Raw genomic sequence first — 13,983 nt, 5'->3', positions numbered from 1 at the left:
TTTATTGGAATATAGCCGAACTTTCCGTTGGTGGAAAACGTCCAAATGGTACAAAAAGTAGCCCAAATTATCCCAACCCACCCCAATTCTTTTTTTACCCGCCCAATTAAATAAAAAGTAGAAAACCGCCCAACACTGGTTTGCATGTACATGTAGCTCTGCCCTGCCATGTGATTCTTCCCCAGAGCTTTGGATGTAAAATATTGAAAATATTTAGCTTTAAATTCTTCAGTGTGTGGAAGTAACAAGCAGAGGCAGAGGGGAGAACATTCACACTCCGAACAGCTGGTTCACATTTGAGGGATTATTCTTTGTGTTTTTATTTGTGTTGCTATTTTGCTTTTTAACATGTTCTCCCCGTGCAGGAATTGTTTATAAAGAAAACATTTTTGTTTCCCTCCTGATTGATTTTGCTGTCAGCTTCTCTGTGCTGAAATTTTCTTTGCCAATTTGTGCTTGTTAAAGTAATTTGCAATGCAAATAGTCACCTGGTCAGTTAACGTGGACAGAAAAAGACTTATTTGTACAAACAGTATTTCCCTTCAGTCACCTACAAACCTGACTACTTTTAAACCTTGCAATCATCACTTTCAATTTTATGAAGTCCAGAGCACCGAACTGTTTCCCAGCAGAGAGAACAACAAGCAGTCAGCTGTGTGGAAATACTGACCTCATACCTGTCTGCATGCAGACTTCCTGTTCATGTACTTATTAACCTGCAAAGCTAAGGCCAAGTTGCCGCAGAAAACCTTGGCAATGACTCTTATTACTCCCTGTTTCCTGTTCCTCAATCAACTTTCTTTCATCTTGGGATTGGCAACTCGTAGTCATGAGTAATGCTAACAGGTGGATGCACTGTTACAATAACATGAGTTTGGTTTGTATATCATATATGTCCTGATTCCCCGTGATGTTTCACTAGGTAAGACTCCTGTAGGACATTTACATTATTTTTGGAAGTTTCTGCCTTAAAAAATGGGCACTATCAATGGACATCACTCTCAAAACTAAAAGCATGCCCTGTCAAACAGCCCTAACTTTTTCCTCATGTTGCAGCAGCTATGAAATGGCTTCCATGTGATTGAGTGAAATAAATATACTTTGTTAATGGGCATGGATTTCGAATATGTTGTGATCCAAAGCCTAAAAAACACTGAAATAAAGTGAAGTGGACATTGGAAAAAACATAATCAACTCTTCGTGGCGCTTTTTTCATTTCTTTTCCTGGCACATCTTTCTGATATGATCATTCGAAGGGTAACAGGAATATAGTCGCATCAAATACATTCTATATTTTATCCTCGATCACCTCACTAGAGGTTGTTTCTATTAATGGTGATTCTTAAAGCTGATACAATTGGTTCTGTCAGCCGAATGCTCAAATTTGTAAATACGTTACTATAAACTGCAAAACTAAGCAATAATAATGTAAAATCTAGGACCAGAAATCACACTATTTACTGATTTTAGCTTTTGAACTTACGTATCAGTATAAACACTAAGATAGAGGCTACAGCCTTGCTAGCAGCTCTGTAAAGTTGTACTTAGCAGTGGTGCTTTCCACTAAATGCTAACATCAGCATGCTAATGCTCACAGTTACAATGCTAACATGCTGATGTTTATTAGGTATAATGTTAACGTGTACTATTTTAGTTTAGTTTGCTAATTAGCACTAAACACAAAGTACAGCTGAGGCTGATGGGAACACCATTATGTCGTATTATTTGACAAATTAAAATTTGGACCCAATGATAAGGGATCACTTCAATTCATCCTGAGGGGGACATGAATGTCTGTATAAAATTTAATGGCAATCCATCCAATCGATGTTGAAATATTTCAGTCTGGACCAAAGTGGTGGAACAACTGACCGAATGATGTTGTCATCCACAGAGACACGCCGCTAATTTTCCTAAAATTGATCTACAAGGTTTTCACAGCAATATGTCCAAACTATATTTTGGAGTAAAGCTGTCCAAACTGTCCTCCAATCTGATTTGGCTGCCTCAAAGGGTTTTTGACAATTTTTGTTCTCTCAGTGTTCTCAAAGAAAGAAAGACAAGACCCAGATGCAGGAGAAGGGAAGAAAATTCGACAGTGTACCCTGGCTCCAGTTGTGTCACCACAGATTTGAGCACCACTCTTAGCTTCTGTTCAGATCGTCTGACTTTTTTCCGTTTAGCAGACTCACCACAGCTGTCGATTTTGGCCGTTGATCGGACCCGTCTGTTAGAACATCTCAAAAAGTCACCTAACGACTCAGAAAAATGCAGACCTTCCCCTTCCTCCAGTGCACCTCTTGGTTATTTAGTAGAGAAATCTGGACCTGGGAAATAATTGAGCATTCAGGAGTGAGGAAGGGAAAATAGGATCAGCTGTGAAAAATGTTAAAGCTCAATCAAGTTTTGTGCTGATAGACTGTGGCTAAAATTTGTGGGCTGGCATTTCATAATAGATCACTGGAAAAGTGTGAGAATTCAGACTGGAGCCAATGACCTATTTCACAAGCACGGCCATTACAATCTTCAAATCAGTCGGGTTCTGTAAAATGTGACCACTGACTTGGCAAATGTGTCTCTAAATGAAGAGCGTTTTTTCTTTTTCTTGCATTTCAGGGAGTTGACTAGTCCCAGTTTCTTCCAGTGCTTCATTTTTACTCTTGACAAATAATGAAATCTTTCTTTTCTTAGTTGATCTTCAGAACATTTTGACTTAATTGATTTTGTGTTTATTTGCACTCCCCAAATCCTCATCTAGTCTGATCTTACATTTTTCACTATCATACTTTAATACTATAATACTAGGACTAACTAGCTCTTCACTGCAATACAAGAACAATGCTGTTCCTTTATTTATAGTTAGTTACGTTCGTGTTTCTGCATGGATCATCATCTGGTGAGGATGCTAACATTTTTCCTCAGACATGCAGTCTAGGCTCACTCTTTTTTGGCATGTATGTCAAAAATGACGAAGAATAAAGAATGAAGAATTTAAAGTAGTAAATCTGCCACCTTTCTCATTGTAAACTGCACATGTAACACGAGAAAACTAAAAACTTGACAGCTGTGTAGCAGCCGTATCTGAGGGAGGTGCAGTTTAGCGAATGGTCAGTTCTGAAATAGTTGCACAGATTACATGCTAAGACTGTAAATTATGACTCTGAAGTATCAGTTAGTCAGCACAATGAAACATTATTCCATTTATACACCTTTTAGTGTTTAACTCTGCTTCCTAAAATGCTAAAGGAAATAAATATACTAATACTGCTTGACAGTCAGACATAGATAGATCTAAGAAACTCAACAGCAAAAACATATCCATACTGTGCCATACTGAGTCCTCATCTCATCAAAATAAAACTGCCTGCCTCATATGGAAGGATTTCCTTTTGTCACCTCTTTTTGGTAGCCTGCCAAAGTGGAAATGTGACATCTTTCAACTTTCCTACAACCATTTTCTAGGTGAAGTAAAAAAGTCTGCATAAGTTTGATGTGTGTGCACATGCACACGCACTAATTTGTAAATGGCTAACAGAGCTCGGTCTTACATTCTGGATCTGTTTTTTGTCATTAGTGGAGTGCACTTTTAAGAATTTGGCTCCAAAAGACTTTAGTCGTCAACAGATGCGGGTCCTGACTATAGTTACATGATGTCATTACATGAAACGATGCAAAGTAAATACCAGTTACAGCTGTGGGGCAAGAAGGCTAATGGTCCTAATGCGATGAGGCAGAACTGTGTATACGTTCCCAGTCACAACATACATATGGTGAACAAAGTAAAGGTTATACATCAGTCAACACTGTCTGCAGTACTTCCTCACAGTGAAACAAGGAAACCCGCCGATTCCTGCTGGAACCAGTTACTTAATGCGGTGACAAGCTGTTTGTTCTCTCATGACTACCTCCGAATTTTTCTGTCTGGCTGTTAATCCGGTCGTCTCAGAGCCTGCTTTGAGTCGGGGCTGCAACGCGAATGTTCCTCTCCATCTTTGGTGGATATGGTTTGAGAGTTTGGCAGAGGGACAGCGAGCACAGAGCAACCGGATACAAAAGGTTTTGGAGACAAGAGATTGTCTTCATCCCTTCATTAAAGCCAGCAGGCTGTGTGAACAGCACAAGGTCTGGCACAGACTTTTTCAAAGAAAATAATTTAGCCCTCTCACTTTTCCTTTGAGCTCTTGACTGTGTCTTACTGTAACTGGCTCTAGTGAGTGACAAATAGCAGTGGAATGAAATCATCTTAATTGACTGAAAAATCTACAGCCATGCCAGTGGCTCTGTGAGGCTGTACTTAGGCATAGCAGTGCTTTGAGCTTAATGCTAATGTAAATATGCTAACATGCTCACAGTGATAATGTTAACATGCTGATGTTTAGCAGGGACAATGTTTATCGTGTTCATCATCTTAGTTTAGCGTTTTAGCATGCTAACATTTGCTAATTAAGAGTAAACACAAAGTACAACTGAGGCTGATGGGAATTAGTTTTGCAGGTATTTGGTCATAAACCAGTATTGGACAAATTACAAATTAGACCTGATTATGGAGCTCGAGGAAGAGTTAAGGAAGTAACTGAGAAGGGAAAGAATGTATGTACCAGATTTCATGGTAATTCATCCAACAGTCAGGACATTTAACTAAAAAACAGAAATCTCAACCTCATGGTGGTGCTAGAGGAAAAGTCAGTGGATCAATCAATCATTAGGATTAATCCTCAGGGGACCATGCATGTCTGGATAGGATTGCATGGCAATCCATCCAACAGTTGTTGAGATATTTCAGTCTGGACCAAAGAGACTGACCGACCAGACATTGCCATCCCTTCAGCCGTACCGCTAGTGTTGCTAAAAAAAACATGGCTGACCGAGAAACAGATCCAAACCTTTACTCCAATAGGAAACTTGTGCCTTGTGGAAGATACGTTTTACCTTGAAAATGAAGGGATGAGTGAAGCAATAGCAACACAAAAACAACAACAGGGAAAGAAAATCTCAAAGAACCGTTTACGGTCTTAATACTTGCTTCATAGGCCTTTTTGACAGCAGTCTTTTTGACTTGCAGGTGTTACTAATAACATTAATGTCTCCCTGTAAGCCATGACAGTGAGCCAGCATGCACAAAACCAGAACCTAAAACTGAAGCAGCTAATTCCAATTCAGCCATCATTCATTTTATTATGTACATCTGTGCTTTTCCTGCTAAGACATGGCAAAATATCTTCATGAAGAAGGCCTATTGAGCCATGTTTTCCTCTTTTGTGTCAGCAGGTGACAATGGTTCTCAGATAAACTTGAGGGTGGCTAACTTTTTAGGCTTAAAATGAGTCAATATCTCTTTTTGTGCAATTGTCTAACTTGCATTAAAGTAGTATACGAATAAATCTAAGAACTGCCTAACTCAAACCAGTCAAATGAACCCTGCTGAGAAAACAAAAATGTATCATTCACTGATGAGGTTTTAGCATGTACTATGTGCTTTGAGTTAACAGAACATTTTCAACAATCCAAAAACCAGAGTTCGGAGATCGGTGTCCCGGCTGTCTTATTATATTTCCAAGAACATGCATTTAATTAAATCACAAGAAATCTGTTTTTGATGAACAGTAACCATGCTACAGTAATACACTGAAGAAGTTTTTGTATCCAAACAGGCTTAGTTAAAAGGAGAACTGTGAAGCACTGTTGTGACTTTAATGATACTTTGCATCACCTTAGTGTTTAGATCAAATACAACAGACATAAAAAGGCAGATTTGAGAGTTTTCTTCAAACTACCTTGTAATAGCTACCTGTCTTGAACTTTAATTTACAGTAGTGTATGGTAAGCTTTTTGAAAAAATAAAGAGCCCTCACAAACACCAAACCTGTGCTCTAAAAAAACGTTAATTAATTAAGGTAAAATATTTTCGTTAACGTCTCACAGTGAGTAAGCCATTCACTGTGCATGCTATGTGGGACAGCTTGTGAAAACATAATATGCAAGAGTGGTTGTGCCACTTAGGGTGGAAAGGCAACAGAATACTGTTTATTCATTTTGTCACCGTGTATTTTCCTTTGGTGAAGTCAGGCACCAATTACAGAGCAAACCAAAGCGCGTCAGTTCCACGTGATATCACAGGAAAAGCATCATTAGCCGTTAACCGCCTTTACAAACATTTCCTGTGGTCATTAAGTCTGTAGTGAAGAAAGAAAAAGCAGGGCTGTAGGGAGGCGAATCACCTCCACTGTGTGCTGTAAGCCCCCTTTCTTGCTTTGTCTGTGTCACTGTGTATGGATCCCATTGTGGATATTTTCCTAAGCATTATGCAATCGTCTAGGCTCATCAGACCAGAATTAATTAGTTATTTTACACCAATTTGCTGGCTGAAGTAAATGGTTGGATTCGCTTAGTTTCTGGGAGATTTATAGCGTAATTTTGCATATTGTTACACCATTAGATATGATCAGTCTGGGATGTAAAATGTTTCTACAAGTGTTGTTATTAACTATTATTGGCACAGCCGCTTTTCCCCAACATTACTTGTCTAACAATGTATTATTGACTTCCTACATTTCCTATAATGCAGCCCCAAAAAGAGGCAGAGAAGCTCTTTCTTTAACTATGTATAATTAATATATAAATAATTGACCTCACTTAACACACAACATTGTCTTGTAGCTGCATTACATTCTGGATTATTGATGCCACTAGAGAAGGAAACACTAATTTATATGTTATATCTTTCATACTTGTTTATTTGAAACAGTTAAAAGCTTTTATGTACTTTTTCTACAATCAGAATAAAGCAGAGTATCTCACTCTGGTGTCAGGTAAGCAATATTAGGCCAAGTAAGAGTGGAAATAAAAATAAAAGTACACTTGTGAAAGCGATAAAAGTTTTTGAATGTGTTTTTTGTCTTTAATTGATTTAGTAACACACTTCCATAAAGTTTGGGGACATGTCAGAGTCGCATGCAGAGTACATCTTTCAAACTCAACACCCCCATAACACACAGGCTTTCTGTTAAAAATCTGAATTGAGATAACCCAGATGACATCATCATGGTTATTTTCTCAGACGTGACAAAGTTCCTCGAGAGCCACAGAAGACATTATACAACTGTTTTCACAGGCTGAGTTGTACTCCACATGCGAGGAAAGCAATGTTATTGAGCTCTCCTTTAATGACTTAGTTTTGTCCACATTAAGAGAAAGCACCCACACAGTTCATTCAGGTATCTCAAAAAGTCTCTATCAATAGAGCTATTGTGTACATTCTGTTTCTGGGCAGGACTGTAATGGGTTACAGGATTACAGTAATTACATTATGAAAATGGTGAATATGATCCATAAATGTTTACTTTTTCTACTTTCTCTGCAGTCTGTCAGTCACCAACTCCTACATGCTGCCTGGCGCTCAGACACACACCCACACACACACATCTGAACTCACTTGCCTGCAAAAACCCTTTATAAATAAATTTGACTGGACTAGACGGTAATTAGATTAAAAGTACCGGAAAAATGTGTCACTTTCAGTATTACTCCTATACATATTTAAAGGAAAGAAAGCATTTAGTCTTTAAGACTACGAACATAATTTCACCCATTTGTCAATAATGTATTTTTATTGGAGAAGATGACATTACAGTGAAATTAATTATCAATATTACTGCATATTTTGAATATTCTGGAGGCTAAATAACATTTACTGTACCTGTATGCCATTAATATAATTGCAGGATATGGACATTTAGTCATAACAATACATTAGTGTATTTTTTGCCAGAATACCAATAATTTATAACAGATTAAAGACTGAATATTTAATATCTATGTCAGAGCCTTCAAGTCAGTTTGGACTTAATGATTTCCCTTCTTTAACTTTTTGGAATAAAACGGGACATTCATGGTCTCTAATAACATCTTTATCTTTTCCAGGGCATATGCACAGAATTATAGTACTTTCCCCACTTTCATCCACATTATGTCAGCTATGTTGTCATCTGACTCTGAGCACACTTCATCGGCCTTGGACGTGACGGTAACCTCTGTCCGTCAAGATTACTGCATGTATACGAGAGAATACCGCAGCTTTAGGAGAGACTCCCTCTCAAATGTTTTATTTATTTGGCTGTGAGTTTGAGCCAAACACTTTGGTTTGCATTTCATTCCTCTGCTGCCCTTGGAACAGGGGCCAGATATGTGTGGACTGGAAACCCCCGGTGTTTGATGGTGGGAAGTAAATTAATCAATTTTAGGTGGATCCACAAAAAAGAGCTTGCTCACAGCTTGAAAAGCCGCTGAGTCATTGTCTGTTCATCTGGGCTGCAGTCTGGCCAAATTCTGGGCCTGCTGGGTTTGAGGCAAAAGTTTGAGTTTGAGCTCAAAGCTTCTTTTTTAAAAGGGGCATCGTTTACATTTAAATTATCATTTTTAAGTGTCACAATGTATTTTAAAAATTTAAGTTTTTGTTATTTATGGTGGATTTGTCATTTTTAACAGCTTTAGGGATGTCTAAGTGAGTAATGTTACAAACAGGAAATTAAAGTTGCTATGCTGATGAATAGCTCTTTTTCTTTTTCATTTTGTGAAAAGACACTTGTTCATTAGATTTTAGGTTATGCAGTGAAGACACAAGTGTCATGCTGGACATATACATACACACATTTGTGAATACATTGGTACACCTTAGCCTGCTGATCCAGCAAGTCCTATATCTTTCACTTACATTTACTCTGTGTCAGTTTGGGGTCGTTTTTCAGACAGACATGTTGGGGGCCCATGTTGAGTTTCTCATGGGAAAGCTGTTTGACCAAAACCAGAAAGGTGTCTCGATACACACTCATGATTCCTCCACATCCACCCACCCAGCAGCACACACAGTAAATCCAACCCTGTGTCTCTCTGTATGTCCACGGAGTGGCTGGAGGTGCGCTATAACCTCACTCCGCAGACTGAAGGTTCAGCAATGCTAGGTTGAAACATGAGTGTTTAAGATAAATGTCAACAGGCAATGCCACAAATACCAAAATGAACAGGTAACCCTGGTGAAAATAGTTATTAAATATTGTACATTTTCTTTATATTTATTTAAATTTAAAATGGCAATGAGGCAACAATGTTTTTTTCATTCATTCATGATCATGGCATTCAAAACACTGCAGGCTAGTTAATTGGCATAGTTATTGTATACAATGGCTTGGGTTAATATTTAAAGTATACTAATCTTATAAATTTGCCAGCAAGAGACCAGAAAGTTTGCAGTATTAAAGGTTTCAACACAAAGATGTGATTCTTTCACCCTCAAACCAGTATTTATTTTGCAATGCAATTATAAAAGGATCCAGACGGCATGAAACAGAAAATAAACATGAGTTTAATAGCATTCCTTTGGGAATAGTAGCAGAACAGTACAGTGTGGATTCAGGAATTAGCCTGCAACAAGAAGTCATGTCCAGGGGATCGAATAAATGTTTGCTTTGAACACCATACAAATGTTAAACTCTGCATTCCCACACTCACATAAACTTAATATGGCTGAAAATAAGACAAATTAATGACATGTTAACAAGCATATTTGTCTCATAGAGGCTTTGCCTCATTGAACATACATTCCGGGTAAAGGTGCATGTTTCCAAAATGAAATAGAAAAGCTTCAGTGTTAGGCAATCTGGCCCTGTTCCACTTGGTCACAATTCTGACCAAATATGTACTCAGCAAGATATTTTATGGTTAAAAAATAAATGTGTGAGTGTACTCTGAAATGGGTCAGACATATATACTGGTACAGATATTTCTGCGATAAACCAATAAAGATAATATCCGCCCCGCCGATTTATCGAAAGGGCTTTATTGGCAACAGGTATGTAAGATGCATGCAATTTATTTTTCAAAATGACATGGATCAATTTGATGAAATATTTTGAGGCATGTTGCATGCCACTGACATGCTAGTGTAACTACTGATAAGTGTGATTTGACCTTCTCTGCCCTGATCGATATTAAACAGCAAAATGTAGGACCTTTGTGGGATCAAAGCGAACCAGTGAGTCTAAAATGAAAGAACCCAATTCTATATAATCCTGCTCTACTGAATATGAAGCAACATCAGTACAGCTTTCCTCTTAGTATCCCTTTTGCCACAAACAAAACTAGCCACTGTACAACCTGCAAGTACTTAATACATCACCAAACTTCCAGTACCAGCTGTGTAGTGAGATTGTGACCAGGCACACCCAAAAGGGGCACTATAAGGCTAATTCTTTAGCCTGGTCAGAATGTTTGGGTGTGTGCACACTTCCTTTTATTTTCTAATGTGAACAAGCTCATTTTAGTTCTCTGGAGTCAGGAATGGCAGCTGTCTGACATTCATTCAGCTGGAGGCAAAGATATGAAATATAATAGCCTGAAAAACTAGACAATGAGCCAAAATCTTGTCTCTTTTCCATGAAACATGACTGTCAGAGCTGTCCAGACTAATTAAGGGATAATTTTCACATGAATGATGGATTCCTTTTCTCCCACCTATTCTGTAAGTCATGCTGTAGTGGGTGGGTGAGAATTTACAGCCACCTCCTCCATGGGTAATTTGCAGCGCACATTACAGGCTTTGAAGTTTGAAGAGCACCAAACCACAGGTATTTCGGCCCCATGTTGTGAAACAGTTGAAAGTATCATTAGAGAGTCTTGTCATGTGTTTTTGGGAACATTTATCAAGTGCGGGAGCATGATGTTGAACAGAAATACTTTCTTGTGCATGTGACTGAGGCAAAAAAAAGCTGAATTCCTTCCTGCTTGTGTGTCAAATGAAGCCGCAAAGCCCTGTTTTATTTCTGCAATTGGCAAAATATTTGCATTAATATCTTCAAAACAGGCTCACTTTTACGCCTCGCCAACCAGACCAGGATGCTGCGATCCCAGATTCTGTCTGTTACGGGTTCAAAAGCACTCGCACACACACACACACACACACACACACACACACACACACAATTCTACTTCCAAAGCCTCTCAGACACCAACAGGCTGCACCAAAGCCACTGTGCTCTTTACAGGGTTCAACATAAAACACAGTTGATCAATTCAGTTTATGTGTGTGTGTTTGTGTGTGTGCATCCAGAAACAGCGAAACTAAGCTGGCCAGAAGCAGCAGAAGTTGAAGCAGACAGTGCAAACAATTCCCAGCATTCCTCTGAGGAGCCAAGTAAACTGACCCTGGCCTTCTTCTGCCACACAGGCTGAGACTCTGATGCCAGAGTGTGGATAACTGTTGTGATTGCCTCCAGCTAAGAAGCCTTTTGGTAACAAGCATGGAGATGCGTCTAAATTAGTTTTGGTCTGTTTTATTTTTTTTGTTACAACCTTTAAATTGCTTTCAAGTTGAAATTTTGCCCATAACGTGATGTAATCTTTCCTGTTGACCCTGTGAGTTTCTTATGCCCAGCCTACTTCTAGAAGTAGGGGAAATTAATCCCAGACTGGGTTCAAGGCATTGAATTTTGGGGCTCATTGAATATTTTGTATAAATACATATAATGATAATAATAAAACTTTATTTATAGAGCACTTATCAAAACAAATCGCCAGTTCAGGTAAAATCAGGATATGCTTTCCGATAAAAATGCGTTTTGAGAAGAGACTTAAAACAAGACACTGACTCAGACAACCTCATTTCTTCGGGCAAGTTGTTCCAGAGCCTCGGGGCCCTGATGGCAAAAGCTCTGTCCCCCTTTGTTTTCATCCTGGACTCAGGAACAGACAGAAGACCCCTGCCCGAAGATCTCAAAGTACGTGAAGGTTCATAAGGGATTACAAGGTCTAAAATATAGTCTGGAGCCAGGCCATGAAGAGCCTTAAAAGTAATAAACAAGATCTTAAAATCAATCCTAAAACCAACAGGGAGCCAATGTAAAGAGGCTGAAACAGGTGTGATGTGGTCGTACCTCTTGGTCCTGGTTGAAAGCTGAGCTGCTGAGTTCTGTACAGTCTGCAGTCGTTTAATAGTTTTTTGATTAAGACAAGTGAACAGGCTGTTACAATAATTGAGGCGTGAGGAGATAAAGGCTATTACTTGTATTTGTACTCAATAAACTACTTTATTTTCTTTGGATAACTTTGCACATCAGCAGGCCCTGGAAGCTCTTTTAAGCTCTAAAAAAGGCACGATGAAATGTCAGCTTATGAAATAAAGTGCATATCCGTTATTCTAAAGTGCTCCTGCTAAATCTTCACCTTATTTTACTTGTTATATTGTCTAATTTAACTTTCCTCGAGTGTGAATGCTTCACAAAGTTCTAGTCTGTTTTATAATTTTTCTACTACTTATGAAACTACATTCCTCATATGGCCATTTAAGTATCGGGTTTTGTCCTGATTTTAATAGCTTAAAAATGTAATAAGTAAGATCGTACGTTCTTTGTATCTGCCCTCCAGAACAACGCATAGAAGCGCTTTCTGATCTGACACCCCCATCAGCAGGACGACATCATTTGTTACAGATCACTGTTACGAAAATAAAACTGAAGGTTTGCTCAGGTTTTACGCACAAAAAAACGAGTTGGTTAAGGAAATTGCATGGTTTGGGTAAAAATAAGTACTAAACGTAGTTTAAGCTTGGTCATGGTTTCAAGAAAGGAACGTTGATATTTAAGGGGCATTAAATTTCCACTGGACACCTAATGTCCCTTAAATACAAAGGAATATGTGTATCTAAAGGTTACACTGACATTTCTTTATTATCCAGCGAAATTACTTCCAGAAACGGAAACAGCTGAAGTCAGCCATCTCTGGGAGACTTTATCAACTCCATCAGTTCTCACAACACAGTGCTACAGCGTTGATGGATTAATCTCACCCTGCCTCACATCATATTAATGTCAAGAGGATTCTGGCAGCGTCGTTTCAGTGTCATTTCGAGGACCAGGAATAAACATGAGACTGGAGAAAGAATGTGAGAGAAAGACAGAGAGTCAAAACAGAGACAGAATGATAATAAGAACATAGCCAGACCAGAAAAGCAAAGGCAGACGACTACTGTTGGTCTTTGCAGTGGGTCTGTGCCTCCTCAGCAGCTCAGCTCTGGACCCTGTTTGTCCAGCTTTGACTGAGTCTCTCTTCATTTGCCAGGAGACCAAGTTTTTATTGGCTTGATCTAGTCTCTTTCAAACTCAGTCACACACATGCACAAAATATGGAGATCCTGTTTGATCTTGGTTAAACACCACTGAAATTATGTTTGATAGTCCATAACTATCGTACAAGACACCAGTTCAACTTAAAATATAGTCAGGATTAAAAAGGTGACATATTTGTTAACAGCTGCTATCGGATTTTGAATATTCTTAAAATTGATTCTAAAGCTCCCAGAATATGATGATGATCATTGTGAAAAACTTTGAGCTTGTTTGGGAGGTATGTGAAGTACTTTTACCTGTGGATATTTAATTGTTCTTGCTGGGCAATAGAGGTCCATGGGCAGAGTCAAACCAGAGACATTGCAATGACATTAGATATATCTAATCTGAAATTTGAAATGCTTCTTTTCGTTAGTAGAAATGTTAAAATGCAACATCTGACAAGTACAAAAACTTGTATCTAGACTTAACAATCTATACATTTGATGGCTTCTGTGATAGGACACTCATAATCTAACATGTCCGACATGGGTTGCATTGTACAGTCAAATCAAGTAATCCTGCATGTGAGAATTCACACTCAGCTGATTTAAGTGCACTTGAGTCTGTTACATGAGATACAGCAGAGAGAGGGACTAATTGACTACAGGTGCGGGTGGAGGCAGTTTGCCTCCTTTTTAAGGCTACTGGTATTTAGTATTTTTCACATGAGCTGCCTATTGTGGACATCTTAATCTCTGTCGGGGTACAGTACAGTATGTGCCTCACTCAGCCCACCAAAGACGTTGTCATTTAAGTGCAGACGTCCTTGACCAATAAAGCTGATGTGATGGATTCACAGACACAGAGGGTCAGTATAATGTCGCCA

This window comes from Siniperca chuatsi, linkage group LG24 (assembly GCF_020085105.1).
Source record: "Siniperca chuatsi isolate FFG_IHB_CAS linkage group LG24, ASM2008510v1, whole genome shotgun sequence".
Lineage (NCBI taxonomy): Eukaryota > Metazoa > Chordata > Actinopteri > Centrarchiformes > Sinipercidae > Siniperca > Siniperca chuatsi.
Note: the sequence above shows the minus strand (reverse complement) of the source record.